This window comes from Lissotriton vulgaris, chromosome 2_1 (genome assembly GCF_964263255.1).
Source record: "Lissotriton vulgaris chromosome 2_1, aLisVul1.2, whole genome shotgun sequence".
Lineage (NCBI taxonomy): Eukaryota > Metazoa > Chordata > Amphibia > Caudata > Salamandridae > Lissotriton > Lissotriton vulgaris.
The window spans coordinates 28446181-28471521 of NC_141687.1; the positions used below are offsets into that span (position 1 = coordinate 28446181).

At 48.2% G+C, this 25341-nt stretch overlaps 1 protein-coding gene and 1 pseudogene across 1 annotated transcript in view; one reads left to right on the forward strand and one right to left on the reverse strand.

Moving 5' to 3' along the window:
* LOC147729493 (uncharacterized) overlaps positions 1-25341 on the forward strand; it is a 2015126-nt gene that overhangs the window by 1477977 nt on the left and 511808 nt on the right. The window lies entirely within an intron of this gene.
* Positions 7125-8919, reverse strand: LOC147729494 (uncharacterized; annotated as a pseudogene).

Here is a 25341-nt window from a genome sequence, read left to right on the forward strand (position 1 = left end):
AGTCAAGGAAGGTCGGCAGCCACGTCTGGGAACCCGGGAGGTCTCTCGGTGGCTGGCGATCGAGAGTGCCAGAGCAGACTGAGTTGAAATCACCCCCTAGGATCAATAAGCCCGAAGGCAGGGACAAGATGGCGCTACCAAGGTCCTGGAAGGTGCTAGATTGGAGGCCAGGGGGAACATAAATCGAAAGCAGAGCCAAGGGACGCCCCTCCCATCTTCCCACCACAGCTGCGTAGCGTCCTCTATCATCAAGTAGCGTGACGTCTATTTCAAGAGGAAGGGACGCACGCACAAGGACGCCCGCCCCCCGGGAGCCCGAGGAGAACCCAGAGTGGGCAACCATTTTGTAACCCTTACGGTTCAGGGCCCTACAGGAGTTCCCCACCAAGTGCGTCTCTTGCAAAAGTACAACATCAGGCATGTGTCTCTTTATCAATTGGATCACCACCCCTCTCTTAACTCGGTCTCCTAGTCCATTGACATTCCAGCTAAGCACTTTCAACTTCCTACCCCCCATCACCCAACAATCCGCCCCACCCGACTCCAACCAACTCAATCGTCAAGTGTACAGTAAAACACACAGTCCATTGCCTCAAAGAAGAAAAAGAGATAGAACAAACAAACAATAAAACTTGCATAGTTGCACCCCCCACCCTGCACCCCTGCATGTGACTAAAAAGCCCCCCCAACCAGCAGTGTGCCTGTCGCCCCATAACTACTCTACAAGAAGACACCCAGAGGAGTGAGGAATCTCCGCGAACACCTCCCGCCACCCTCCATGTACTGATAGGAAAGATAGTACGGCATCACAAAGCTACATTCGACAATCCACTGAGGCAAGCAAGATAGACAAGGAATCACCCACTATAGAGCCAAGTCTCATAGGTCCGGCCCGCCAGCTGCGCCACCTTCATGGTCCTCCTGTGTTTCTCGGCGCGTCGGTAGAGTGTCCAGCCAGTCACTAACGTTCTCAGCGAAGTCAAAGAAAAGGGCACGACCTTCGTGCTCGATCCGGAGCTTAGCGGGGAACATCATGGAATACTTGAAGCCCAGGTCCCGCAGTCTTCGCTTCACCCCTGCATAGCTCTGGCGCTGTCGCTGAACCGTCCTGGTGAAATCTGGGTAGAAATGGACATCGGCATTCTGGAATTTAAGCGGTGCATGCCGTCTGGAAGCCTGTAGGACAGCGTCCCTGTCACGGAAATTGAGCAGCCGGGCTACGATAGGTCTGGGTGCCACGCCCGACTTCGGCGGGCCACCCGGCACTCGGTGGGCACGCTCCACCGAGAAAAAGTTGCTGAGGCCAGGCGGGGCCAGATGAGTCCTGATCAGGTCTTCAACGAGGAGGTCCGTCGCCGCCTCCTCCGAACCCTCCGGTACACCGACAATGCGGACGTTCTGCCGCCTGGCCCGGCTTTCAAAGTCATCCAGCCGTTTCGCAAATTGCTCCGCTGTCCTCTGCAGGTTCCGGACTTCAGTTTGCAAGTCCGAGACGTCTCCCGTCAGGCTGGACGTCTTGATGTCCAAATTCTTGACCCGATCATTAGTTTTGCCCAAGTCGGCTCTAATGAGGGACAGATCAACGGCCATGCCATCCACCTTGTGTGTGAGGACTTCATGCTGTTGCTGCATGTCCGCCCGGAAGTTTGTAATGGCTCCCAAAATGTCGCTCAGAGTGGGCTCAGAGCCGCCCGGCGAGCCCGAATGCGGGATGTCTTTGGCAGAGGGCCCAGTGACAGGCGGCGTCTTCGGTTGAGTATAGCGCTCAATCCTATTCTGCTGCTGTTGCGATTTACCGCGGACGCCTCTGTTCGACGGCTTGTCGGGGTCCCCCTTGCCCGCCATGTTAGGTCCAAGAGGACAAAGGGCTATGCCAGGCAAGTCCAAGCCCAAAGAGTCGGAGATTTGTCCGGGGAGACCGTAGAATGCTGTGCCAGGTTCGCTTCGCTGTCCGGATAGCTCCGCTGTCCAGTACACCTCGCCGCTGGTGAAGGCAGGCAGGCACTCCGCAGATCGGCAGTGCGTAGCGGCGGAGTCCGCAGAGACAATGGCACTGAGCTGGCACGGAGTCCCACTCGACGTAGCTCAGCGTAGGAGACACCGATTCGGGATCTGAAAACGGTTCTCGCCTCAGTGGGCCCTCAGCAACGAGTATCCACCCACGTGGATCAGGATTACGGGCAGGATAGTTGCGGAGGATCGGAAGGTCCGCGGAGCTCCGAGCTTACGCGGCCATCTTGGTTGCCCGCGAAGCTCCTCCTCGTTTGATGTTTTTGATGGTTTTCGTGAGGGGCCAGGCACTGCTAGCAGGCGTAGTTATCACAGCGCTTGATGCAGCGCTCACACCTGCCAGCCGCCGTGGTCACCACGCTAGTACCTTGGACCAGTCCTGTGCCTGTTTTCTTCTTTCTTTTGTTATGTTATGTAGGAGGTTTTCACTGGTTTTACAGGGTTTGACTGGGTTTGCAGGATTTTTGCGGAGTTTTGCAGGGGGTTATTCTGAGAAATGTGTGCCCCCTGGTGCCCCCAAGTCCTGAATCCGTGCCTAAGGCACCTCGCCCTCGCCCCTCACCTGCGTTTCGATGCAGTTCAGCACGGCTCAATCCAACGGAGTTCTTAGCCCTCTCACAGGCCTTTCGCAGACCGGGTGCCGCAGCCGCGGCTGTGGAATGGCGTTCTGGCGCCCTCTGGCGTCCTCGCCTGAATTGTCCTCACCAGATCACAGTAAGCGCTCCTGGCTGGGGTTTTTCCACACTGAAATCTTTTTCAGGAAGGGCAGTGGTAGTTGTCAAAGGATTCTCAGGATTTGCTGTTTCAGGTGCTTGCTGGTTGTTTTCCGCACTGAGATCTTTTTCGGGAAGGGCTGTGGTAGTTGTCAAAAGATCCTCAGGCTTTTCTGTTTCAGGCGCTGCCTCCTGCTGTCGAGCGAAGCTGCAGGCTCGGTCTCCGCACTCTCTTGAGGGGAAAACTGGTACAGCACCGCCGGCCTCCCGAGCTGCAGACTCTTGGGAGCTCCTTCCGCGTCTTCACAGCTCCGCGGCCCCCGGCGCGGCACCAGCGTGTCCGCCTGGCAGACCCCCTGACTCGGAGGGTGATGCGGGATACTTTCGCAGGATACTTTCGCGGTGCTCGGAGTCTGTCGAGTTAGCAGAGGACACATCCAAATACAGCACCGACCGCTAAACAGCCAAGCCTTACCTGTCACTCACAATCAGAGGCGCAACGATAGCCACATTTCGGAGGTGGAGTGGGTTGGGGGAGGAGGTGAGGGCTATTACAAATTTCGGAGGTTTGGTGGGGGGCTAATTCTTCCAGCAACAGGCAGGGAGTGTGGAGATGAAGGGGTGGAAAAAACAACAAAGCCTCTTAAATGCGTAATTGGTCTTTTAAAGACCTGTGAAGTACTCGGGTGCGGCTGTGTGTGTGCTCAGAGGAGTGCGAGGCGCCCCATCAGAGCTGAGGCTTCATGCAGGGAAACAGTGATGTTCCCCAAGCCAATGCCCAAAATTACGGACAAAAGGCGTCCTTAAAAGTGACGGACAACAGATGTGAGGTCCAAATTACGGGCGGTCCGTGAAATTTACGGACGGTTGGTCACCCTAACACGGATGGAGGCACATTTGAAAATAAACTTTAACTGCTAAAAGCGAATCCTTGACATCTGACATCTGTCCCGTTGCGCCCTCCTTGCCGTACGCCATGTGTTTATTCGTGTGCAGACCAACGCATTCGAACAGATATACTGCTAAAGGAAAATATCCATTGTACGCTACCTAAAGCGCTGTACGCAAAGGTCTACATTTTGGCATGCAACTTACCGGCGGACAGAGCATTTATGATCTATTTAGGGCAGCTTTTCGTATATACAGTGTTTGCCGAGATGTTCTTTGTGTTTTCCTATTTAGGTTTACTATTCTAAAGTTCATGGTCATAAGCATATATAGTAAATAGATTCTAAGTGCTTGCGTTGCATTGCTAGATGGGTTTTCGTGCTTGTATATGCATTGTTGGCACAGTGTCCATGCATTGTTGGTATAGAGCCTTTGTGCTAGAGTGTGTGCAGTGTTGGTGATCATTCTTTTCGGGTATGTGCATTGTTATCAAAGAGAGCGGTTTACCTCGAAACTGGGGAACAGGGTTCGAGTCTCTGCAGGGACGATCAACATCCTGATCTGGGTAAATCAATTCATTTCCATGTGCTTAACAAAAAATTAATGTGTCTGTCTGTGACGCAACCGGTCCTTATGTAAAGCGCTCTGATACCTTCGGGTCGAGTTCACGCGATATAAAGCTAGAAAAAAAGCGCCTTTCAGTGCGTTTTGGGTTATTGCAGACGTGCTTCTCTATTGTGCATCTGCTTTGTTGGTGTTTACATTGCGCTTACTGCCTGTGTGTATATGTGTTATTTGCGAAGCACCTCTTGATAGTGTATATACAATGGTAGTTCATTTGAGTTGTATCAGCAAAAAGACTTAAAAGATCGAAAGCTTCTGGTGCATTTATGATTCTTTGACTAGTAGAAGCAATTACTTTGAACAGCATCTCGTTCATATTAAAAGGTTTGATTGTAAATAGTTTGAAAATGTCTTTGTGTATTGGTTTGAGCAGCAGTTTGAATCATTAGGTTCTGATTTTATTTTCCTCTTTTCCAACCTTGACCCTAATTCTAACTCTGACTCCAATATGTAAACTGACCCCGATCATAATCGAATCCTCGCCTTCACGCTAACATGTGCATTTGACTACAGACCCAATTCTCACCTCATGCTAATCTGTAGCCCCCACCCTGAAGACCGCAGAGACCTCTGCGCGCCACGCATTATTTAATTAATGAAGAGGCCTGGTTCAGCTGAGTGAGGGGTTCCCCAGAGGCGCCCCCACTCTCCCGCAAAGTGGGGGCCTGTGTTACGCCCAGGGGCCTACTATATAATATTAAGTTCTACTTTTATTCCCACTCACACTGCAAAGAACTCAAACTGTTAGTATGAAGCGTAGGACTCGATTCTGGAGAGTTTCTGTTACCCAGGAAAGTACAAGAAAGGATTCTATACCTGGGCGGGCCACCTTACAGTTTGGCATGACGACTTTGCTTTGCATGTCCAAGGCGGGTGACAGTTGAGATCTAGCCTAGCGCAGGTTTGAAACAAACGGCTTGTTTTGTAAGAGTTGATGACTTCACACCAATTCATTTTCAAGGACGAGTGACGTCGCAACAGGGGGCTGCGTGCTAGCGCCGAGAAGTCACAAATCTCATTTAACAACCAGAGCAGGCTCCAACGCGCTTGCAAGGTGGTACAGGGCTGGGCGATGCACAACCCCACGCTGGTGCAGCATCTTTGCACTCACCACCACTGGGACAGCTGCTGTAACCCGGTGGGGGCATCAGCACAGTACCAGGCCTGGAAGTCCCCATCACTGCTGTCATGGCACTCTGTTCACACATGTCCCTGCACTAGAAAAAAGGGAAAGGGCACGGATTGGCTTTGCAAATACCCAGTAAGGATACCTACTCTATTGCCCTGTCCTCTGCCCAATTAATTCCAGCTGAGAGGTGCATTGCTGTTCGAAAGAGACCCTAGACTAGAAGCTCAAGCGTCAAAGTGCGAGAGCTTCACTGGGTGTCCCTTCGCTTGGTTTGTGTGCTAGCCTGCATGTGTTATGTTATGTTATGTTATGTTATTCGAAATTTATCAAGCGCACGGTCACCCAGGGGTTTCATTGCGCTAAAGGTGAGAAAGATGGTAAACAATACCCTAACTGTGCGCTTGCTTGAATAACCAGGTCTTCAGTGCGCCCCTGAATTCCGCCAGCTTAGTGCAGCTCCGGAGTGACAGGGGAAAAGAGTTCCAGATCTTAGGGGACAGATAGGCGAATCGGCATCCGCCAAGTCGTTTCTTTTTGAAAAGAGGCAAGGTGAGGAGAGACAAGTGGGCAGAGCGGAGGTTGCGGGTCGGTTCGTATTTATTTATCAGATGATTGATGAACCTAGGACTTTTGCCATGAAGGGCTTTGAAGATCAGACAGCCTACTTTGAAGGTAACCTGGCGGGCTATGGGAAGCCAATGAAGAGTGGCTAGCAGTGGTTTCGCCGAATTCCTGCCATTGCTTTTAAATATTAATCTGGCAGCCTGATTTTGTATGATCTGCAGGCGTTTAGAGAGAGCCAGGGGGAGGCCTAAATAAATAGAATTCGAGAAGTATAAACGGGAGAGGACCAAGGCAATTACCACCTGGATAAGGGCAGAGTGTGTGAGCAATTTTCTTGATCTTTCGCAACTGGAAGAAGCTGGAAGAGATCACCGTTCCCACCTGACTTTTCAGTGAGAGGTCGGAGCAGAGGGTGACCCCGAGGCTCTTCACCGACAAAGAAGGAGATGGGGGAGATCCCATTGAAGTCGGCCAAAAATGAGGTCCCCAGCTCGTTGCACTTTTGCCTGGGAGTACCAACTCAGTCTTTCCAGGGTTAAGCTTTAGATGGTTTTGATCCATCCACCCTTGAATGTGCAACATAGTTATCTGGAATTCCTCGACAGAGTCCGTATAATTTAGTGGGAATACCAGCTGCAGGTCATCTGCGTAGTTGTAAATAGTGACCTTCCTGTTTTTTAGGGAATGCAGCAGCGGTTTAAGATACAAATTGAATAGGAGGGGGGATAATGATGAACCCTGCGGGACACCGCAGGTGGTAGAACGTTTGGGTGCCATAAAGTTCTCGAGCTTGACTGCCTGGGATCGGTCCTTCAAGAAGGACTTAACCCAGCCAAGAGCTGAGCCACTAAGGCCGGCTTGTTCGACACAGTGTAATAAGATGGTGTGATCCACCATGTCGAACGCAGCCGACAGGTCCAGGAGTACCAGGGCCTGATGTATGCCTAGGCTTTCCTGTTTTCAGTTTCTATTTTTGGTAAATTCTGGTGGTGTTTTGTCAGTGTTTTCCAGTGATTTCAATACCTGAAAAAAACAGTGCTTTTCAGTGATTACTAATTTTCGCGCCATAAAAAACAACTGAAACTGTGTTTTTTCGGTGTTTATGGAACGCTTTGCTTTTATTATTGCTGTCTTTCTTCATTGATGCATGGCATATAGACAGTGTACGTACGTGTATATGAAGTCCAAATACATATTTACAAGTCAAATTTATTGTAGTAGACCATACAATATTTTTTCAGTGATTCTTTAGTCATTCGCGCTCTCTCTTTCCTTCCCATGTACACTTTTATTTGTGAAAAGCCCTCTCAACATTGGCACTTGAGACTGGCAACGCCAAAACAGCCAGTACACAATTTGCCAACTCTGGCCACTGACGTAGCTTTCCATGCCAGTACTGGTGCACCTCAAGGTTGACATTCTCTGGGACAGGTTCTGCAACATATGCGTTGAACTGGGTGCATATGCCCTCAGAGGTATTAAAGCGGTCAAAAATGAAGCTGTACTTTGCAAAGTCCGGAGAAAATTCCCCTTTACGGAATGGATCTAACACTTGTGCAGAGTACCAAAGTGAGGCTTCATTGACTTCAAACGCCATGGCTGGTGAAGGGACATTTCTATGCATCATAGCTAGCCATTTCTCATGCATGGTGAAATAAAATTTCCTGAATTGGTCTTCAACACTTCTTTGCTTACCAAGTGGCAAGCATTCTAACAGGGAACATGTTGCAGTGCCAAAGTCACAAAAAGTGTCGCCTAGCCTACTCTCGAGTTGTTTGACATCTACACCAATTATACTGAAAACTTGGTAGACAAGGGTGTTTTCTGACTCTAGTTTTTTGATTATGTCCACCACAGCAGTCATGTTTTCCTGCAAAAATCTAAGGATGCAGTACAGTGTACTTTTTTTGACATCGCTATCAATATGCACCCGAAGATCCTCACATTTCTTGCCTTTTGCATCATCACTAAGCAAAAATTCAGTAAGCGGTCGCCACATAGATAATATTGCATTCACGGCCTTTAGGACTGAGAACCACCGACTAAATGAAACAGTTGGGATTACTCTTTCTTTGCTGCCACACAAAACACAAAATGAGAAATATTTGCGTTTGAGTTCCCGCGCATAAAGAAGCAGTGCGCCTGAATGGACTACAAAATCAATAGCATTCTTCATTAGCTCAGAAGATTGTAATGCTGCTTTCAGTATACCATCTAGCAAGTGGCAAGGATCTCTCACAGGGAAACACTTCAGCTCAGGCACTGCTTTTGACAGGTCATCACATAACTTTTTCATATACGTAGCTGAATCGCTGCAAATACAACAATATCACTCCATGTTTGTTAAACTTGGTATGAACTCTCTGCAGCAGCATTCCCAGTGACACTGCGTTGCATGTTTCCAGTACATCTAGATCTGCCATGATGGTACGTCTGTACCATCCATTTTTTGCATCACAAAATGTGATTAGCACTGCCACGCATCTCTGGGGTTTCATAAATGGTAACAGAGATCTTTACATCACCTTGGAGTAACTCTGAAATATGTTCCATATCTGCAAGGAACACCTCTGGTAGGTATTTCTCATACATTTGTGTTGCTTTTGGTAATGTTTTGCATGCTCGTGCACGCTTGCGCAACAGATTGCCAATTGGTCCATCGGCTTGGTGTAAGCTGGTTCCAGATTGCACTAGGGCACGTACAAATTCATGTGCCACATCCTTTTCTTCCTCACGCTTTCTTTTGAAGCTGGTCATTGTCTCGGCAAGAGACATCTGGCATAGGCTGTCGCTATTAGGTGGCTCTTTCAATTTCAAGTGGGTCTTGGTGACAAGATGTTCAGCAATTCGGCTTGCAGTCTTCCCAGTTACTATTGGGACAGTCACTCTGCAAACCCTGCAAATTAACATCTTTTGCCCACGCACTTCTTCAACCATGAAATCTTTGTTTTCCAGCACATAGTCTTCTGCTGTCTTTATTCTGCGGGGCATGTTGTTCTACGCACACTAGATCAATAAAAAAAACACACTTGGAAACCGGTTGCGTTCTGTTGAGAAAATAAAGAGAAAGACAATATTTTCATGGTCAGGTGACTGCTGTGCAAACAGGGAAGAGCGGACTTGTGTTGCAATGAGTAACAGAAATAACAAGTTCTGGTCACTGGAGCTAATAGGCTAAAAGCACCCCAGGGCATTGGCGTGAGGCCTTGATGTCTGTAAGGTTAAGTCAGCACTTTTGGAAATTTGCCTGCAAAGGGAGGCTTTGTGCAAGGCACACCTCTTGAACTGCGGGGTACAGAGAGACGTTTTTGGAATTGCAGGTTTTGTGACATCTTCAGGTATGAGTAATTTATGAGAGATTTCTGGGGGTGTTGGGCGTTGTAGACAAGGCAGGCACTTTATATAGTTCATTTAGAATCAATGTGTTGTCATTTGAAGAAAGTGAGAGCTGGGTGACATGTTCATGGTTTTGGGCACTTCTCACAAATCACATAGTATGATGGCACGGCTCCGAGTAAAGCTAGGCTGGTTTTCACTGCTGTTTTTTTCTCCTCTGAGATTTATAAAGTGCGAACTCGACCTGAAGATTTTGAAGCGCTTCATGCGAGCACCTGTTGCTTTACACAAGGTCACATGCATTTTTGTTCGGGACGGGTAGATTACGTGGTTTGCCCAGATTCACAGGATGTTGAGCGTCATTGCCACACACCACCAGCCATCAGTGCATACTCCCACCAGGCACACACACCACCAGCCGGCAGTGCACACTTCAACCAGGCACACACACCACCAGCCATCAGTGCATAATTTCTACAGGCACACACACCACCAGCCATCAGTGCACACATCAATTGTTAACGCATCCACATTAACTAATGTAGCAATCGCAGTATGGTGTTGCAATATTTAGAAATGCCAATAGCTCAAACTTAATTAATGCGAGACCTATTGCATTGCAAATGCTTGTTTAGAGTGAATTGCAGAGAAAGGCTGCCCAACATTAAAATAAAGTTTTCTTGCTAACGATCTCCTGTCTATATTTACAGCTGCAAGCAATTCAGAAAAACAATAGAAAACTTTAAATAGAACGTGGTTATCGGTGTAGAAGATTTTGCAAAATGTTAATAACAGTGTTACACTGACAGTCACGTTTACTGTAGGACTGATTTGTATACCTGGATATATTTTAATAATGTTTTTTTTGTTATGTATCTGCTTTCAAATAAAATGACAAAACAAAAAGATATTGATAATTAGACATGGAATGTTGTATTTGTACCTTAATGTCAGTATTCAGCTCATCTAAAAAAAAAGATGTAATCATCCCTTTATATATTTTTGACCTTTATAAAACACCATTTTCAATTGACAAACACACATGCCTTCTCCTCTTTGAAATTATTTTGCGCCAAGTTAATTGCAATAATCTGACACCCCCAGGCATTGCAGGCGCTATGCTCATCGAGATGAAAGCAGTTCTGGGGGATATAAATGTATATAAATATATTTATATATATATATATCTCTGAGCCTGTTTGTAGCAGCTGCTGCTTCAGATTGTGGCGGGAGGCTACGTGATCTGCCCGAATCTCCGGATGTTGAGCCCACCTTCAGACTCAAACCTGGTTCCCTAGTTAGCAGCTCTGGCTGTTACTCCACCGTAGCTTGCCCTCTCTTTAACACTCTCAAGTCACTTCTCGCAGTTCTCCCTTCTCGTTCTCCCTCCCGAACTCTTTTTAATTATCTCGCCCCCCCAACACACACACATTCCGGCCCACAAACAGAGCCTGTGTGTGGCCCCTTGTCCCAGAGATTAAATACTGCAGCGAGTGACGAGCTGACGGCAGAGACAATAACGTGGCTTCGACACTGAAGTGCGCAAATATTGACAAAAAAATGTCTGCAGGAGTTATGACTGTGGGCCGAGTCCAAGCACAATCAGAAACTGTGTGATTAGGTGTGTGTTGATGAACGTGAGAGGGTGTGTGTATTTGTGAGTGCGCTGTATGTGGTGATGAGTGCGAGGGAGTTATTGGAAGCATGCGGCCTCCTTACCCGGCGCCCACCCCACGTTAGCCAGGCAGGGGGGGCCTTGCTCACGGGCCGATTTAAGCAATGGAATCATAGGAGAGGGCAATGGGATAGGGTTATGAAGTCCGTTCCAAGTGGAGCGGTCTAGGTTGGACAAAGACCTAAAGGTTTAAAAAGAAAATGTGCCCGCTGTAAATACAGTTGTAAATATTAATGTTCTTATGTGGACACTCTATTTTTGCCTACAGGACTTCCATCCAGCAAGTGTGCAAACCTAAATGGGACCAATTGAGGCATTTGTCAGTGTCTTTTTTTCATCTCTGTTCTGGGGGGACCAAGTGCGGTTTGCCATCATTTATGCTGATAAGTACCCTTTGGTTTTCCATTTGTAATACCATTTCTTCCATGTCGCAAAAGTACATCAGCCTTTTTTAACTTTACTCTACCCCGTGCTTTATAGTTCAAATTCATTGCTATACACCATTTTAAAGACTGAGGATGATAAACTTGCTGCTTGTTTCCTTCTTTTAGGTCTTAACATCAAGGTGCACTTTATCGTTGAGTCACCAGACCGCCAGAGAGAATGCCCACCCCCACGTTAGCCATTGCAAGCATTTAAGCCTCATTATTTAAATGGTCTTTTTAACGACCTGTGAAGTAATGGGGCACGGCCGCAGGCTAACAAACGGCAGATCTCAACAGCTCCTCTCCCCCACCGCATGAAACAATATTGCGCCTCTTTCACCGATGCCCACCCCAAGTTAGCGAGGCAGGGGGCCCTTGCTCAAGGGCCGATTTAAACTATAGAATTTTGATTCGAAAAAACAAGCATGCCGCCTCTTTACCCGGCGCACACCCGGAAATAACTAGAATCTCTCCAATATTGTAGAACGCCCCAAAAATGTGATGATCTACAATTCACGTAGGTCAGTTCTCCCACAGGTCGATCTTGTCAAACGTCTGGGCTGTATTTCAAGCCACTTATCTCCAAAATTGATTAAGGCTCCTAGCTATGATACTACATTCAGCGTCAAGACCGTTATTTTAAAATTTACGACCAGATTACTCCAGTCCAATCGGGGCTTTTTAAATTACCTTTGAAGGTCAAACTTGTATTACTCACCTTTCAGACCATCATTCCTTCCCTCTGACCTAAAGATGCACAGTGGTACTAACATTTTTCACTCTTTATCTCTTTCAAAACCCCTCTCTTTAGCTCTTTATTTTGCAGCTTTACATAGCGCCAACTCGACCCAAAAGTATTGGAGTGCTTTACCTGAGCACCAATTACATTACACAGGGGCACATTCATTTTTATAGCCACTGGGAGGTTACGTGATCTGCCCGAATCTCCGGATGTTGAGCCCACCTCCAGACTCGAACCCGGTTCCCTAGTTAGCAGCTCTGGCTGTTACTCCACCGTAGCTTGCCCTCTCTTTAACACTCTCAAGTCACTTCTCGCATTTCTCCCTTCTCGTTCTCCCTCCCGAACTCTTTTTAATTATCTCGCCCCCCCAACACACACACATTCCGGCCCACAAACAGAGCCTGTGTGTGGCCCCTTGTCCCAGAGATTACATACTGCAGCGAGCAACGAGCTGACGGCAGAGACATTAACGTGGCTTCGACACTGAAGTGCGCAAATATTGACAAAAAAATGTCTGCAGGAGTTATGACTGTGGGCCGAGTCCAAGCACAATCAGAAACCGTGTGATTAGTTGTGTGTTGATGAACGTGAGAGGGTGTGTGTATTTGTGAGTGCGCTGTGTGTGGTGATGAGTGCGAGGGAGTTATTGGAAGCATGCGGCCTCCTTACCCGGCGCCCACCCCACGTTAGCCAGGCAGGGGGGGACCTTGCTCACGGGCCGATTTCGCAATGGCATAACAATTAAAATTACAAGCATGCGGCCTCCTTACCCGGCGCCCACCCCACGTTAGCCAGGCAGGGGGGGGCTTGCTCACGGGCCGATTTCGCAATGGCATAACAATTAAAATTACAAGCATGCGGCCTCCTTACCCGGCGCCCACCCCACGTTAGCCAGGCAGGGGGGGCCTTGCTCACCGGCCGATTTCGCAATGGCATAACAATTAAAATTACAAGCATGCGGCCTCCTTACCCTGCGCCCACCCCACGTTAGCCAGGCAGGGGGGGCCTTGCTCACGGGCCGATTTCACAATGGCATAACAATTAAAATTACAAGCATGCGGCCTCCTTACCCGGCGCCCACCCCACGTTAGCCAGGCAGGGGGGGGCCTTGCTCACGAGCCGATTTCGCAATGGCATAACAATTAAAATTACAAGCATGCGGCCTCCTTACCCTGCGCCCACCCCACGTTAGCCAGGCAGGGGGGGGCCTTGCTCACGGGCCGATTTCGCAATGGCATAACAATTAAAATTACAAGCATGCGGCCTCCTTACCCTGCGCCCACCCCACATTAGCCAGGCAGGTGAGGCCTTGCTCACGGGCCGATTTTAGTAATGGCATCAGAATTCAAGTACGAGCATGCCGCCTCTTTTCCCGGCGCCCACCCCACGGATGCCGGATAACACTCCCAACATTTACCTTGGCTGGTTCACCTAGGCCTTAGAACACTGGCAGTCTTCGTCTGGTCGTCGTCTCCTTGTCAAGGTTGCCCGAACTGTAGTGAGGGGTGCGAGACCACACAAACTTGGACTGTATTTAGAATGGGACCTGGCCACACCCAGTAACCTCTCCCCGCTTTTAATGGGGGTGACGCACGTTCTGGGCTGCTTCCTTCTTGGTGCCTTAATTGCAGTTTGGTCTGCAATGCTTTGGCTCCATCAAGTGGGCAAGTGGTGCAACAGCAATGAAAATCAGTGACACTTGGTTTAAACAGTGTCAGCTGATTTTCATTTGGTAGTGTTTTTTCGTTCAGAGTCGGTTTTAACCGAATTCCGGACAGCCTATGTATGCCCTTATCGGCGTTGGACCTCAGAGTATCCTGGACAGCGAGGATCACCGCCTCCGTGGAATGTGCCTGGCGGAATCCGGCTTGGTTGGGCTCCAGGTAGTCAGATGTCTCTATAAAATTGGAAATGCAGCTAGCCACATGGGCTTCGAGTAGCTTAGCACCATAAGGGAGGAGAGATATGGGACGATAGTTTGATAAATTGGACGAATCGGCACCAGGTTTCTTAATTAATGGAACTAACGTGGCGTTTTTAAATGAATTGGGGACTATTCCCTGTGATAAGGACTCGTTCAAGAGGGGGAGTATTCCTTGAGGAAGTATTGAATAAACTTCCTTCAATATGTGCGGGGGACAAGGGTCATTGGGGGACCCGGACTTTACACGGTTCATCAGCTCCACTAACTTGGGTAGATCAATAGGAGGAATAGCCTGGAGTTTTTTGGGGGTTTCTACAAATTTCCACACTATCCACAGTGATAGAGGTGGTTTGAATACTATCCTTTATGATGGCAATCTTCTTCTTAAAGAAGTCATTAAGGTGATTACACATCAATTGAGTGGGGGGTTGAGAGGGAGAGGTTCTGACATTGTTACACAGTTCGTTTACCACTCTAAAAAATTCTCTCGATTTATTTTTGGCGTTTTAAATTTTTTTCTGAGAAAAAGGCTGCTTTAGGAGATAAAATGGAGCTCTTGTACTTCCTGCAGGCTGCCGTATATAACAATCTATCTTTGTCAAGGTACCCGTGTCTCCATTTTCTTTCCAGTTGGCGGAGTTCTAATTTTTGATTTTTTAGGTCTGTGGAAAACCACCTGTGGGCATCCATACGGCGAGCACGTGAGAACTTGGTTAAGGGAACATGTACGTTGCAGGCAGCTAGGAGCCATTCGGTAAGTTCTTTGTCCATCAGGTTAATATCGGAGGAGGGTGTAGGAAGAGAATTAGCCAATGTGGACAGAAAATCTTGATTGTTTAAGGATCTCCATTTCCTGATTAACCCTTGCAAGGGAACAGGATTTTTTAAATTGCCCTGAAAGGTGATGGAAAATTGCAGTAGATGGTGATCAGACCATATGCAAGGTAAGGCCGTGGGGATAGAAATAGGGATATTATGTGACCAAATCTGGTCCAAGATATGTCCTTTTTCATGGGTAGGAGTCAGGACATATTGAAGGAAGTTCAGATTAGAGAGAAGCTCAAAAAATTCTATGGCGTGAGGTCCTGCTTCCAAGTTGTTGTACCAGTAATTTAAATCCCCTATTAACATGACCTTATCGTAGTCGATGACTAAACTGGCCTGTTGCTCAGACAGAGAGACTGGAAATGTAGGCATAGTTATAGGTGGATGATAAATAAATACCAGCACCATAGTTCCTTTGTCTATATCAGATTTAATTACTAAATTTTCGGTGTCTGGTAGGTCCAAGAAAGATAAAGTGGTGAACGTATGATCTTTATTAATGATGGCGGCGACGCCACCCCCAGGTTTTCCTGGTTTTCTGTTCACTGACAGAATGTAATAGTCTGTCGGTAAGGCTGTAAGAATATCCGGTAAGGAGTCTGCTGTAAGCCAAATTTCAGAGACAAACAGTATGTCTGGTCTATCTGATTTGAGCAGTAAAAAGATGTCTAATTGATGTTTTACCAGAGATCTGGTGTTAAGGTTTAGACAGCGAAGGGTCAAGGCGTTAGGACTTAAAGAAGAGCTGGTGGAGTTAGAGCTTTGAGGTATGGTAGAGGATGGCTCCTGCATTAGATAGGGGGTATAGATGTTATTGGCCTTTAGGCGGGCGCATGTAGTGGGATCAAGAGAGGAGAAGTCAGAATTTTGTAAAGAGCGAAGTTCGAGGGAGGTATACCTGCTAATTTCTCCATTCTGCTAGTCCCTGGGCTCGTCCAGGCGCGGACGGGCGCAGACGGGCTTGCCTTAGGCGCGCCTGCTGCGCTCGTCCGCTCCGCGTCCTTGAGAGGCACATGATTATAAGGAGGCGAGTAGAAGAATAGGGGTGTGGCCTAGCGAGAGTGGGCGTGGCTTGTGCGTGGCCTGGGGAGATGGCAGCAAAATTAACCTGAGCTCCGTGTCAGCGCTAAAGTCCGCTGCGCGTCTGCTCTCAGGAAGTGCCCTGTCACAAGTATGAGTGCTCAGGGGGAAGTGGTGAGATTAAAATAAAGCAGTTTTGACACAAGTAAAACAACAACAATAGCACGATTCTCCCGGCTTTCGGCCTCAGGAGTGTGGAAGTTCTCTGGCGCGCAACACAACAAACTCACAACAAAGCAAGAGAGTTCACGCTTACTGCCTTGTGCCAGCTGGACCACCCCCCCGGGTTTACACCCCCCGCCCACACAACTCATCCGTGAAATCTCTAAGCACCGGCCCCAAGCCCCGCCACAACGGAGCACGTACTCACAAGCCAGTGACCACAGGCAGCCTGCCTATCACATGAACGCTACTGCGTAGTGCACCGAAGAAGCCAAGACCTTCTTCTGACGCTATAAAAAAAAAATACTACTCATAAGACAAGTTAGCTTTAGAGGCCTATTGTAAAACAATTTAAATACGGCCCTACACTTGAGCCCTATAAATGCTGCTCTTTTCTAGAACATAGCCAATACTAACCCATTCTTGAGCAGGGCGGCCTTGAGTAGGATATGAACATGATAGGGAGGCAGTACCAGGATATCTCTTGAAAAAAACCATCTTTCTTTATACATTAATGAGTATAAAATGAAAGCAATATATGTCTCAGCCTGAGGCTCGGACCACTCCTGCCTCAGACAGACTCACTCACCTTAGACCTGGCCTGCAGCTTCAGAGGCAGGCGCGAGCGGGCAGCAGAAGACAGGGCAAGGCTAGCCAAGCAGGGGCTAGTACTTGTAATAATTAAATTATGCCCGGTGGCCGCACAGTGACAGTGCCTCAGTACAGTAGTCTTTGGCTGGGTCCATGGATGGGAAACCTCACAAGTCACCCACACTTTTAATTGCGCTGCGCAATGCGCATGACTGACAATGGCATTGGTCACAGGTCACCATAGCTGCCAAGATTTCAGATTGCTATGTGTGAGATTTTCATATCTTCAGTGTAATTATGAGTGACATTTCCACAAATATAAGTGACACTTTTTCACAAGTAAAATCAGGGAATGAAGACTAGGAAAACACAAATAGCAGAAATAACACCCATTTGAGCAATGAGAGAGTCTTAACTTAGCTGCTGCAAAGCACTAGAAATGGAAGGGCATTAAGGCAGTGCCCTTCAGGACTAGGCCACCCTAACAGGATGTGTGAGGCCCCAACAAACTCTTACCCTGAAGCAAGTGGTCCACGGCCCAGTTGGCACGCCGCTACATGCCCAGCACCGGCGAAGCCAGCGGCCAGGATGAATAGCCTTCATGGCGGCCAAGGTTTCAGATCACTATGTGTGACATTTTCATACTTTCTGTGTAATTATGAGTGACATTCAACGACTACGAGTGAAATTTTTTGCGAGCAAAATAAAGCAACAAGTGTATGGAAAGAAATATTAGAAACGACACTGAGGAATGAGAAGCTTTAAAGAGATCTTGAAACTGCTACAAAAACACCTGGAATGGAATGTCACTAATAGACTCTCCTCGAAAAGGCCTCTATACACTTGCACAATCTCTACACATCCTAACTTTTACACCTGCTCCACTGCACCTGCTTGCACTACTAAGGATAAATCACAATGCCTGACTATGTTTGACTCTATACACTGACAATTAAATCCAAACTCTTCCTTTTCATAGGTAAATACCAAATTACACCTCTCTAAAGAGACATCACTCTAACCAGGTAGATGCCCCTTTTGGCCTGGCTACTTACCCACTGATGGGAAGTGTTGGATGCTACACTGCGTGCGTCTCAATGCTGCGCAGTGCTGGACTCTTTGCCCAGCTGGCATCACACATCTAGGCAGGTTCCAAGCCTTTCTCTGGACTGAGGGGGTGTCTCAGACGGTGCTGCAGTCAACGGTGAGCTGAGTGTTAAACTTGTCAGCTATGTCTTTTAAAGACCGGGGCAGTGCAGCGCTTATCCCCAGACACAAGCCTGTGCCCCCGCTGCCCTCCAAAGACATGTGGAGGGCAGATGAGTTCTTAAATGGCCTGCCCGAGCTCCAGAGATTTCTGCCTGGGGGCCATGGCTGCTGATCCAGGGGGCCAGTCCAGAGGAGCCAAAGTCACAGATGATCTGTCAGAGGATGTGACTATTGTCTTCTGCTTTTCAGTCTTCTACTGGTGTTAGGGTCCTACAGAGGCGCACGGACAGGCCCAGCTCTGTGACAGCTTCAGTAAGGGGGAGCGAGGCAGCGAAAGAGCCAGAGGCGCAAGGATTCCTCCAGAACATCGGACGAGGTTACAAGTTCAACTCTGCCCCCACAGCACCTACTCCGATGGGATGAGGGGGTGCCGCTTCAGGCCGGAGGCCGGAGGGGATTGGAAGCAGAGGCCGCAGGTGCTGCGCCCCCTCCCAAAGATCTGACTGACTGACTCCTTTTTTTGGGGCTCACCAGAGATGTTCATTGTGCTCACAGTAGGCGCGACGTGCGCACCAAAAACCCCTTTACTTAATGAAGAGGCCGCCTGGCCATGGGCGGCGTGTGCGGCTGCGCATCATTTAACTCATGAAGCCTTGAATAGGCTTGCTGGCTCCAATGAGTGACGGGGCCTCTAGAGCGCGCCCCCCCCCCCCCCGCACCACGTGGGCTGCGGGGGCCTGTGTTATGCCCCTGACTGGCGGGATGTGAACAGCCAACAAACACTAAATGCAAGTAGCCTTTGGCCAAATTAAGTCAAGAGTGGAGGTCAACAATACATTTTTCACGCAGCCACCAAACCTGCAGTCCCTTAGGGGTGCGTGCCACGTTGTGAGGTGTGGGGAAACTCTCATGGGAAACACATTAACAATGGCGCGTAGGTTCCCGGGGTCCGAGGTCACCAACAAACACAACAAACCAAAACCAGAAGCCAAGGCAATACTAAAAGTAGTGCAACGAAACTAACGTATATGGATGATTGCGAGATGACCCATGGAACAGGGGCAGTCTCCTGGGCGTGACCAAAACAGAAAAAGGAGGTACAAATGTAACCTATTAACCAAACAAACCAAGGGAATTTCAAAAAGCATATGAATGATCCAATCACAAGCGACAGGTGTGCTGTAGCTCCATACAGTAGATACATCATGTCGAGGGGCAGCACATGCACTGCCTAGGCTCGACCTAAAAATAAAAGCGCCTATAGGATTGTTTTTGGGTTGAAGTCTTTTTATTGGTTTAACAACAAACAGGATGCAGTGAGAAATGAAGCCCAAGTCATGGGTCAACAGCCATCTTATTACTTCGTAGAGCATCAAAATATAACTTGAATGAACCTTCCCGCAACTCTCCTTCCCCCCCGCCCTCTCCCCCCTATCATCTCCCCCCCATTCGAGCTACTTGAACATAAAAGTGGAGGTTGGGCTCAGCACATTATTGCTCAGTGTGGTGGTATTTCGGTCGCGTCTTGGACCAGCGCGGGAAGGCGCAGTGGCCACAACTATCCAGGGCAGGATAGTTTGCGGAATTCAGAGCATAGCAAAGTGACAAAGTGTTGCCACACGTCAGCGAAGGAAGCCCCATCCCCTTGAAGCAATAAATAGATGCGCTCCATACTAGCACATACCATAGGCGGTGGAGTCATCCCTGCACGGTTGATGTTTTATCTGTGCCCCAGTGAGATAAAATATTCTGTAATGCCGCCCCTAGGGTTATACCTAGTTGCTTACCTTTACGAGACTTGAGGGGAAAGGTATGCCAGTCAGACACTCCCAGGACCGGATATGCAGGGAAGCGTAATAGCGTGGTATTATAGTGACCTTCAATCTCGTCCAGTACTTGTGTCCAATAGGCTGTGTGATTGGGGCACTCCCACAACAGATGTAGTAATGTGCCATCTGCCTGGCCACCTCTCCAGCAGGTGGGAGAACAGTTGGGGTCACTTTTGTGTAGTGGGGAGGGCATAAGGTACTAGTACGTCATAATCCTAGTGGCTGTCTCTATGCTAGAATTGCTGCGTGTTGACTGTCAGGCTCTGTAATGAATATCTGCCCATTCTTTGGGGGTCAGTGTCCGTCCGAGCTCAGCCTCCCATTGTCTTTGACCCACTGACGACCACCTGGTCTGGGGGACGTAAGATGTGATATAGTTCTGCAATGAGTCACTTTGTGGATTCTTTTGTGGGCAACCAGCACTTGTACTTAGTGAGGAGCCACCCTGCTCCCGGACGTACCTGGGGGGTGCATGACCCAATGTCGTATTTGCAAGTAATGGTAACGCTTGGTTTCAGGCATGTTAAAGTCAGAGTTAAAATCCTCGAAGGATCGAGGGCCCTCTCTGTCAAAGAAATGCCCTATAGATCTGTGCCCCGCTTTGTCCCAGTGACTAAATGCCTCCCAATCAGGCCCGGTGAGAAGTTCCAGTTTTCGGTAATAGGAGTGAGGGGCGATGGAAAAGTTGTCAGACTATTGCGTATGGCTGTGGCATCCCAAGCATTCAATGTAGCTCGTGCCACAGGTGAGCCATACAGCCCAGGGGGTCTGAAGGCTTTGCAGAGGAAGGGGACCTTCCAGAGAAACTTTCCTGCTAACACACGCCCCATAAAGAGCCAGTTCTTCTCGGACTCCAGTTGGGCCCATTCTAGTAGGATTCGTAGCTGTGGCGCCTTATGATAGTGGTCGAGTTAGGGAATACCCAGTACCCCCGCTTCATGGGGTCGGAAGCGCAGGTCTCTATTTATTCTCGGACGAAAGCGATAAATTCGGACTGAAGCTGTTTTAAGACATCCGAGGGTGGTTCTACCAGAAGGATTTGAAACAAATATAAGACTTGCTCATCTTGAGAGCTGCCTCTCAACCCAGCCACGAGAGAGAGATTGAACGGCTGCCATCTTTTTAGCTCTTGTCTGTTCTGTCGCAGTAACCAAGTCTAGTTCTACTGACAGCAGTATGCCCAGGTTTGGATGCCCTTCTGATCCCAGTGAATGGGGCACACCAGAGCCAAGGCAGCAACAGTTGTCTGCTGCAAGGAGAAGCCCGACGCTTGGGACTTAGTCACATTGATTTCAAATCCGGAGGCTGCAGAGAATTCTGTTGCGTGCTTATCTAGGTTCCTGATCGATACTGTGACCTTATGCCCCTATTCGGCTATAAATCCATTTATTCCCTATATTGGCATAACCGTTCAAGTGCGATTTTCTGAAAAGTCATCTCTGGCCTCACACGAACAGAGCCACATTCCAGCATGACTCTCTGCTACTTCCTTTGCGACCAATTAGTGCAATGACAGAGCAGCAGTCACTATCTGATATTCCTAGATAACACTCCGAGTTCTTCAACAAGATAAAAACTTAGCAAACCTGGAAATCCCCGCTTGCTATGTTTTGATTAGTAATGGAACTCTAATGAGCAACTGATAACTGTCACTTCCTAGTGACATCTTTAATTGACGTCTTATGTCCAGCAAACTTGCGTCAAACCCGGCACCTGTCAGGTATAAATATTACCAACGTTGCCTTAAGCAATGAGAGAGATACGAGCTGCGAGTTCGTTCCCTGTTGCTGATGCCAGCTGCCTGCATGACCCCGTGTTGGTAAAAACTAGCACTCTGTCGCTGCAGCCTGCTATCCTGTGGTGGTGAAGCTGCTGATTACCATTATCGCCGCTACAGCGCGAACTATGGTGCAGTACGCTTGAGGAGCCGAGCAGCCGTCCTCTGCGAAGACATCCAGCCGATTCCAGCTGCCCGCGGACGCTGTCACCCCTCCTTCCTCGACGCGCTGAGAGAAGCCGCTGCCTTTCTCGTGCAGAGAAATCCAGTCCCGGCGCTTCCGGTTTACCCTCGCGGGTGACTGGGATATCGAGAGAGACCCCTGAAGGAGATACCAATCCTCCATCATTCTATTCAGAGGTATGGTGTTGACTAAACCCTTAGATGAGAATTCTTGAAACAAACCTTGGCAAAACCAACTTAACTTAAGCTACTTACTTACTCCCCTTCTCACGTGTTAGGCTTAGGTCAGGCACACTGGGGTAGGCTTAGTTAGAAGCACCAGTTGAGTATGTTAGCCTAATGTATATATGACTGTATATATGTTTTATTACTTTTAAACCATTGTATGGCTAAGAAACCATATCAATGCTTTTACAGTTCTATTTCGCAATACTTATCTTACTGTACGTACTTTTTATAATAACAGTTATTGCAATTGTGGCAATACATTTCTCTTGTACGAGAAGAAAGACTGTTCAATAAATGTTAACCTTTATTGATAAACGCCCGTCTCTCTATTCTCTACATACTGTGAAAGTAAACTGCACTAGACTGACTGAGTGAAATCTGTGTCTATTGTTTCACACGACCCTAGAGATTGACTCTTGATCTGAGGAGCAAAGTTGTCATGTTGCACGGTTGTTGGAAAACTGAATCCCTTCTTGTCTGTGCCAAGGAAGCTGATCACTTCCTATGCAGAGAAGAAAGTTTCCAGTGACCTCTGAGCTAGTTGGTAACACAACCCAATTAAGTTTAGCATAGTCAGTGGAGGCCTGGAATATAAGCAGTTCCACGTCGATACTACTGTTTATGTTATTCCAATGCGCAGGGCCTAGTGGGAAACTAGGAACTACGCTACAATTCCTCTAGCTCAACCAAACAAGCCGGAACTGAGGTCTGGCGGGACTCCAGCGTAGTGATGACATAATCCGCATAAAGGCTGTTGGTATGCCGCTCTCCCCCAAAGAGGATCCCTTTGATCACCCTCTGAACTAACGGCTCCATATAGAGAGATGCGCAGAACCTGCCAGCCGCTGCACTGTGAGCGAGGTAGAGGAGGTGGGAGACTCCGTGGGGCTCCTCACTGTCTTCACCTCACGTGGCCCTCCATTGGAGGTCCCCCGTGGCTCTCGGGGCCGCCTGCGACCCGCGCAGCCCATGCGGTCTCGTGGGTCCCCTGCTCTGCTGTGCTTGGAGGGTGCTGGGTCTGCTGGCACCGCTCACACAGCCAAACTAGCGAGTGGCCCCTCGAGGATCAGGGGCTCTAGCAGATCCACAAAAGACTTTGCTCTATTGCACTGCCCCATACACTTATGTATGAGAGAGGCCGGGGCAAAGAGGCGATTAGACACTGAGCCACAACCGGAGCTTGAGGGGCTGAGCTGGAGTTGAGCCGTATCGGGCTGGTTCATTCTCCTGCTTCAGTTCCCGCCCCTGGTTCCCCCAGTTCTCATAGTTCTCCAAGGCGATCATCCCCTCATCACATTGAGCGATGGAAGAGCTGAAAGAGTTGGGAGGACTGTGAAATCACCGATGCATACCAAAGCACAGAAATGCGGAGCAGAGCCGAGCTGCAAGAGAGGTTTCTGCGCCCACAACAATCCACAAAAGTAAATTGTGTAACCTGTGGGGACTACAGGAGGCAGGTGGACGTACATCGCTCACAGGGTAAGAACGACTTGAGCGAGCTTGAGAGTGCTTGAAGGCTGGGAATGCACTGTAACAGCGAGCGGTTTCTGGAGTGGCTGCCTGGTAGTCAGCCTTCCAGCCATACAGCAACTTATTTTACTGCCCTTTTTCTAGCGCTCATACACCTTGCTACCTGCTATCTGCTATCACTGTCTCTGCTTTCAACCTCATTTATCTCCACCACCCAACGCTATTCAGCGCTATTCAGTCTGGGCTGCTGACACGTCTACAAGTTGAGCCCAGCAGAGCAATGGTAGCAAGGAGGGGCCCTGTGAATTCTGTTGGAGCTGGTATACGCCGGAGGAGGGGGATGCCGAGGTGCAGTAGGGTGTCGGGTAGGAGTGACCCAACCCAACCCAACCAAGCGCTAAGCCAGATCAAAAACAGTGTACATCAATCCCAGTTCATACGATCTAAAACTCCAAAAAGTGTGTAAAAGCACAACGAGATGCATCCAATCAGAACTAGAAGAGCGCAGGAGGTTGTCCGGATAGATAGAGGACAAGGCTGAGGGTGTAAAGCTGTGGGGGGCTCATCCAACTGGTTCCCATAGAAAGGACCTCCAGGGTATTTGCACTCCAGTCGGCTCCCCAAAAAGTCAACTAATATTGTCAATGCCCTGACTTATCAATCAAGCAAGTTGAACATCCAGGTGGATCTATTAAATACAATGGCATTATACTTCATGGCTATTGACACAAAAACTGGAGTATTGAACCAGTGGGTACAAAGGGTGCAGGTGGAGATAGTGCCCACTAGCAGTTGTGCATGTAGTCCAGTTCTGGAGAAATTGTCCACTCTCCCTGGAATGCTGGATCAGGTTTTTGTAGAGATAAAGGGGAAAATGCAATCTGCCAAAGTAGCAACAAGCCCAATAGGTCATTTATACACCGACAGGTAAACAAATTGGCACAAATAAGCGACCCGGAAGAGAGGTCCCTTCGGGGGGGGTGGGAGGAGTCCTGTACAGAGAAGTTACAGCAGAAGAACGAAGTTGCTCGTTCTCGGCAAAGTAACCTAGAAAAAAATGTAGCCAATAGGAAAAGACTCACAAATGACCAGTCATCCAATACACCAGGGAGGAAGGGGGCAGAGGAGGATGGAGCATCTGATCTAGTCTTACAAAGGGAAGCTGTTAAGATAAGTAAGCTTTCTAAGAGACAATGGAAAAGACTCAGGAAAAGCCATAACAAAAAGAGGTGGAGAGCACTTCAGCACATGAAGGGAAGGTGTACCCAATTTTCTGTTTAAACACAGGTAATCAAGTGGCATGTCAGGAAAAAAATACTGAAGACTGGGTAGGTGACAATAAAGTGGAAAAGGAGATTGAGAGGATATCTGCTTGAGTGGAAGTAAAAACAACGACAGAAGAGATGGATGGACAATCTGTTGAGACTGAGCTGGGGTTAGACCAGATCAGACGAGGAAAATATGTTCTAACAAGTCAAAGTAAGATAGTAAAATCAGTGGGGGACCGGTAAAGAACAAAAAAGCTCTGGAAGCAGAGAAAGGCATGGAAGACAAAGACAAAAAGGAGATTACAGTGTGAATTAAGGAAGAAACATTAAGGGCTGATAAGGCCCTAAAAGATTAACAGATGGAACGCCAGTCATTAGACGCTCAACTTGGATACAAGGTCCCAGAAGAAGCATTGCAGGTGAAGATCATATAGCAGGACATAGTCTGTACTATGAAGCAAGGTCAAAGAGAGTGGTCGATTCGCCCCTGTCCTCCTAGTATTCACTGCAAATTGAAAATGTTTCCTAAATACAAATCCAGGGGGCATTTTGAATGACAAAAGAAATACTAGAGTAATGTCATATAGAGTCTACAGACATATACTCAGTCACATTTGTAAATAGTACAACTTGGGGATGTGAGGAACTGACTATGATTATATGGCCTACTCCGGAGTTAACGGACCAAC